The sequence below is a fragment of the Octodon degus genome, unplaced genomic scaffold (assembly GCF_000260255.1).
Source record: "Octodon degus isolate 3935 unplaced genomic scaffold, OctDeg1.0 scaffold00246, whole genome shotgun sequence".
In the NCBI taxonomy this organism is placed as follows: Eukaryota; Metazoa; Chordata; class Mammalia; order Rodentia; family Octodontidae; genus Octodon; species Octodon degus.
Window position 1 is genome coordinate 1,198,566 of NW_004524822.1, and position 5,920 is coordinate 1,204,485.

The following is a 5,920-nucleotide window of genomic DNA, read 5'->3' on the forward strand; positions in this document are numbered from 1 at the left end:
TATTATGTTTAAAAAGTTGTTGGATGATGCTGGGCTATGGGATAATATTTTAACTTTATGTCTTTCATTTTGAGCAAATTATAATTGTCAAGGCTTTGTGAAAAGTAATGGGGATCTCGTATGCCCTTCACCTGGGTAGATCCCAGGGTTTTCGTGGTGAGCTACATCACACACACACACACACACACACACACACACACACACACCTCACGCCCTTTTTCTATTTTTCATTTAGACACAAAGTCCCAGTGCATGGCTAAATTGTCTAGGTGGGATTGTTTCACTGGTGTGAAAACCCAAAAGTATAAACAAGGACCAAAACATATCGCAGACAGTAAGAAATGGGCTACAGCAGGGCACAGATTGTGTCCCATGTGGACAAGGAACTACGGGACTTAAGCTTTGCCCTGCTGGACTTCTGTCTTGCTTTAGTCCCCTGTCTTGCTTTAGTCCCGTTCTTTTCTATCCCTCTATTTCTACCTTTGGGAATAGAATTGTTTATTCTTTGCCATTGAGTGTTGCAAGGGATTAACTTTCTTTTCATTTGTACGGGGGGGGGGGTTTCCGCTAAGAGTTTGCTTTAAATATCAAAAGAGAGGGGCTGGAGAGATAGCTCAGCAGTTGAAGAGCCTGCCTTAGCAAGCTCGAGGACCTGGGTTTGATCCCTGGTACCACATGCTGTGCCGGCCACGCCCCAGGCGCACCATGCCAGCCACAGAAATGGGGCCATGGTGGCACATGCCTATGATCCCAGCAGGATTACTACGAGTCTGAGCTGTGAGACCCTGTACCAAATACATATTTAAAAAAAAAAAAAAAAACAGAGACTTTGAACGTGGACTTCTCAGCAATCTGAAACTGTGAAGACTTTGGCAACACCAAGAGATGGACCAGATGTATTTCCCGTGGAGATGTGCAGGTGTCTTTTTGAAACCAGAAGGGCGGGGAAGTTAGATAGCCAGGGCATAGGCAGGTCCTAAATAGTTAAGTTTCAGAAATCAACAGGCAGAGCTTAGGTGCATTGCAGGCCAAAATGGCCCAGTGAATTCAAGGCTTGCCTGGACTACTAGTGAAACTGTCTCAAATAAACAAAGAAAAATAAAGCCCTCAGGGGGCCAGGGAGATGGCTCAGTGGAATAAGCACTTGCCTGGCAAGCGCAAGGGCCTGAGTTCAATCCCCGGTTCCACCAAAAAAAAAAAAAAAAAAAAAGCCCTTGTTGCTGTACATCCTATCATCCCAGAGGAGATTTTTGCAAATTTGAGGCTCACCAGGGCAAAATAGAGAGAACTGTCTCAAAATTTTTAAAAAAGGGTTTTTAAAAAATGTAAGAATTAGAAGAAAAAGGGGGGGCATGGATGGGCATGGTGGTGCATGCCTATAATCTTAGCACTAGAGAAGCTGAGGCAGGAGGATCTCCATGAAAGTAAGAAAGCTCCTGCTCACAGGTGGGCTTTGGTGTCTGGAAACCAAGCAGCTGCATTTGCATTTTGCTTCCTCCAAGGTCTCACCTTTGGTTGAGGACCTGCTCTCTGTCACATACAGTGTTCCCAAAAACTGTATCAAAGGGGAATCCTGGCAAGTTCAACACCAGCCTGGGCTACAAAGTGAGTTCAAGGCCAGCCTGAACTGCACAGCAAGACCTTGTCTCAAAAAGACAAAAAAAAAAAAAAAAAAAAAAAGCCAATGGACTTAAACGTGTATGATGTTCGTCTTATGGAAGACCACATCTCTGACCAGTGAAGAACTTCTCTTTTATGCTTTCTTTTATTGTCTTTTTTCATATTTTTTTTAAAATGTATTTAGTAGAGTGTATAAGATCTCACCACCCAGATCGGACTCACAATGATCTTCCTGTTTTTGTCTCCCAAGCGCTGGAACTATAGGTGTGCACCACCACGCCCAATCTCAATTGCATCTCTGCGCACCCTGTCTAACTCTGGTCCCTGCATCTACCTCAGCAAGCACTTTAGTCTGCTGAGATATGTTTTTTTTTTTTCCTCCATAATTTTATTGAGAAACAAATAGCAATGAGACAGTTTCAAATCAAATTGGTAGGACAGTTTCAATAATTAACACATTGCATACTCTCTTCCTAGTGGTTAATTGCTGTACAAGATGCGGACATGAGATCCTATTTACAAACACTATTGGAACAAATCCCTCTATTCATTAAGAGAATGTAACTATGTATCTATCCCAACCACCTTGAATACACAGATACAAAATGGACATTCATCTGTATCCCATTTTTCGTTTAGTTCCGTCATTTGAATATTATAGGTGTGTGAACTCACTGCTGAGATATCTTGCTGGCCCCCCTTTTCTTGTCTTTTTTGAGACAGGGTCTCACTATGCATTTGAACTCACTTTGTAGCTCAGATTGGCCTCGAACTCACAGCAAACCTCCTCTCTCAGCCTCACAAGTGCTGGGATTACCAGCATGTGCCATTGTGCCTGGCCTTATTTAGCAATATTAATTGTATCCTTTCCGCTATTGATACTAATTATTGAATTTAAGTACAGAATAATTAAAAAACCTCATAGAGCTATATTTCCAATATCATCTTAACTTTGTAAGACTAAAAGCTGAATTAGATAGACAGACAGATGGGTAGATAATAGATGATAGATTTGGGGGCTAGTGGGGACTTTACCCAGAACCTTTTTTTTTTTGGTCTTTTTGAGAAAGGGTCTCAGTATGCAGTTCAGGCTGGCCTTGAGCTCATGCTGTAGCCCAGGCTGGTCTCAAACTTGCCACCATCCTTCTGCTTCAGCCTACGAGTGCTGGGATCACAGGTGTGCACCACCGTGTCCGACTCAATTTAGAGCCTTAATAATGAGCTACATTCTACCCCTTTATTTTGTAGCCATTTTTATTTTGAGACAGGGTCTTGCTAAATTGCCCAGGCTGGGCTTGAACTTGTAACCCTCCTGGCTCTCAAAGTACTGGGATTACAATTATGTGCCACCATGCTCAACTAATTTTTATTAATTTTTATGCATTTATTTTCAGTGCTGAGGCTCTGAAACCCAGACCCTTGCACATGGTAGGAAAACACACCACTAATGAACTAAACCTCAGTATTTTGTGTGTGTGTGTGTGTGTGTGTGTGTGTGTGTGTGTGTGTGTGTGCTGCTAAGGACTGAATCCGATGGCTCATGCTTGCTAGACGTCTTTGTTACTTCTTTGTTGCTTGGACAAAATACCTGATCCCTACAAGTTAAAGGAGGAAAGGTTTATTGAGTTCACAGTGTGCAGAGGTTCTGTCCATGGTCTGCTGGCCCTGAGGCAGGGCAGCGTGGCAGGCAGCAGGCTGCAGGCAGTGAGCCTCCCTGCCCCTCTTATCCCACCCGGGCTCCCAACGTCCTGGTAGGCACCACACAGTCCCAGCATGGGCCTCCCTGTTATCCACCCCAGAATGCTGCTATACCAGTCAGTGGACTCATTTATTGGTCACACCTCCTTAATCCATATCCTGACCCCCTAGATCCAGCCACCTCTAAACAACCCCACATACGAGCGCTTGAGGCTTTGGGGAAACATCTAGACAGAAATCATGGCAGTTGGCAAGGCTCTGTCATGGAGCTCCATTCCCAGCCCTACTCTATCTATCTATCATCTATCTATCTATCTGTCTATCTATCTATCTATCTATCTATCATCTATTTTTATGGTGCTGGGGATTGAACTTGGACCTTGCTCTTGCCAGGCAGGTGCTTATGCTGCTGAGCTGTCTCCCCAGCCCATGTCCTTACATTTTTATTTTTTTTTAAATTTATTTATTTATTTTATTTATTTATTTATTGTGTGTGTGTGTGTGTGTGTGTGTGTGTGTGTGGCCAGCTCAGCCCACCAGGGGGCGGGGCTGGCTGGCATGTGGTGCTGGGGGATTGAACCGCAGTCCCTGTGCTTTGCTAAGCTTGTTCTAAGTAGGTGCTTTAGACCACTGAGCTATCTCACCAGCCCGACCTTACATTTTTAAATAAAAGTAAATGAAATATATGTATGTGTTTGTGCCTATAGAAAAGCTGAAATGTTACAATAATGCTCTCTGAGTGACAGAATTTCTCTCTCTCTCTCTCTCTCTCTCTCTCTCTCTCTCTGGGTTGTCTAAACTGCCCTTGAACTTGAAATGCCCTCAGCGCAGCCACCCAACTAGCTAACATCAGAGACAAAGGCCAGCCAGCACAGCCAGGGAGAGTGACGGAGTTTCCAGTGACATCTTTCCCTCACTGCTCAGCACCCTTCCGCCCAGTCTCTGTGTTGTGTTCTCTGTATTTCTCTGCCAGGAGGGTAAAAAAATGTAGGGATTTTTCACTTATTCAAGGAGCACTGCTGGCCTGCCTGTTAGCTCAGTTGTTTCAGCGCCTGCTTATGAAAATGCAGTCAGGAGCAGAATACCTAGGTTCCATCCCCAGCTCCTCATGCCTTACCAGACCCACTCTTAAGGCAGCCTGAGCCAGTCCCTCCCAAAAAAAAAAAAAAATCCTTCTCAGGGAGCACTGGCACTGGAGAAGTGCATTTGCTTGCGGCTTGATGACGGTGGCACACTGAGTCCTCTGCACTGGGAGACACACGGCAGAACGCTCATTGTGGAAGAGAACCCAACCCTCGGCCTCGGCCTCCTGCTGGAGTTGCCATGGCTTGTGTCTAGAGTCCCCCCAAAGTCTCATGTGGTTGCAGGTGAGGTTTTTCACAGGTGGAGGGATCCGGTTTGCTGAGATTAAGGGTGTGATGCTGGGACTAAGCTTGTGAGGCTGAAGCTATGGGGGTGTGGTTACTAATTAGTCCACTGTTCGGTTGGGCCCAGTTCTGGGTATGGATGATGCCCACGCTGGGTGTGGGTGACACCACACAAAAGTAGGTAACCCAGAAGGCACACAGGGGAGAAGTGGGCTGTTCCCACTGCTGCTGTTGCTGCGGCTCCAACTGCTGCGGTTCCCACTGCTGCTGCTGCTGTGATTTTGCTGCTGGCTGCCTTCTCCTGCCCTGCCATGGACTGCTGTCCTCTGCCGTGCCCCTCTGCCAGGCCTCCCTGCCTTGGAGCCAGCCAGTTTTGGACTGAGATCTCCATAACCTTTTCCTCCTTTACCTTTAGGAATTGGGCATTTTGTCTCAGAAACAAGAAAACTAGCGAAGACACCCAGGAACTTTACAACAAACTGTAAGGCCTGTGTCCGGGCCCCAAACACGCAGACTTCGCTTTGTTGGGGGGGCACCCTTTGTCCTGGGGTGTGGGAAACACCCTAACGATGTGCTTGCACAGGGAGGCTGAAAGTCGCTGCTCCAGGGTCCCAGATTGGACCCACTTGTTATGCTGTGTGACTTCTGCATCTCCACCAGATGAGAATGAGCAAATAGGGACGCGTGCAGAAAGCTGGCAGGCAGGCAATTTCCTCGCAGCCTAGGTTTCTTAGTGGGATTAGAGGAAGGAGCCTATGTTCTGGAGCAATCATCACGCCATATATGCAGTGTGGACCTACCGGGAAGGGGTCCAAAGCAGGGCCTTGTCACAGTGACATAAGGACTTTGTTTTACAGTGGGAACATCTTAGTGAGACTGAATTTAAAATTATGCTAAAGAGCTACATGTAGTTAGAGATAAATATAGAATTCTTCATATGTGATTATCAACTACTTATCATTTTCCTAGGAAGGAATATGGCTGCAAAATACTGAATATTTGCTCCTAAGTGTGGAATTTAATAATCATAGAAAACATGGGGTTAGTCAAACCTCACAAGCCTTGAGTCAAGAAATGATCAGGCGGGCAACTGCTAAATATCTAAATTAGGGAATAAGGACAAGAAAAATGCACACGTCCAGCCCAGATGCGATTGTTTTGTTCAAATATCCTCGGTCTATGTTTCATTGGATCCATACATGTATAGCCCACAAAGTGGCAAGTCCACAGAGGAC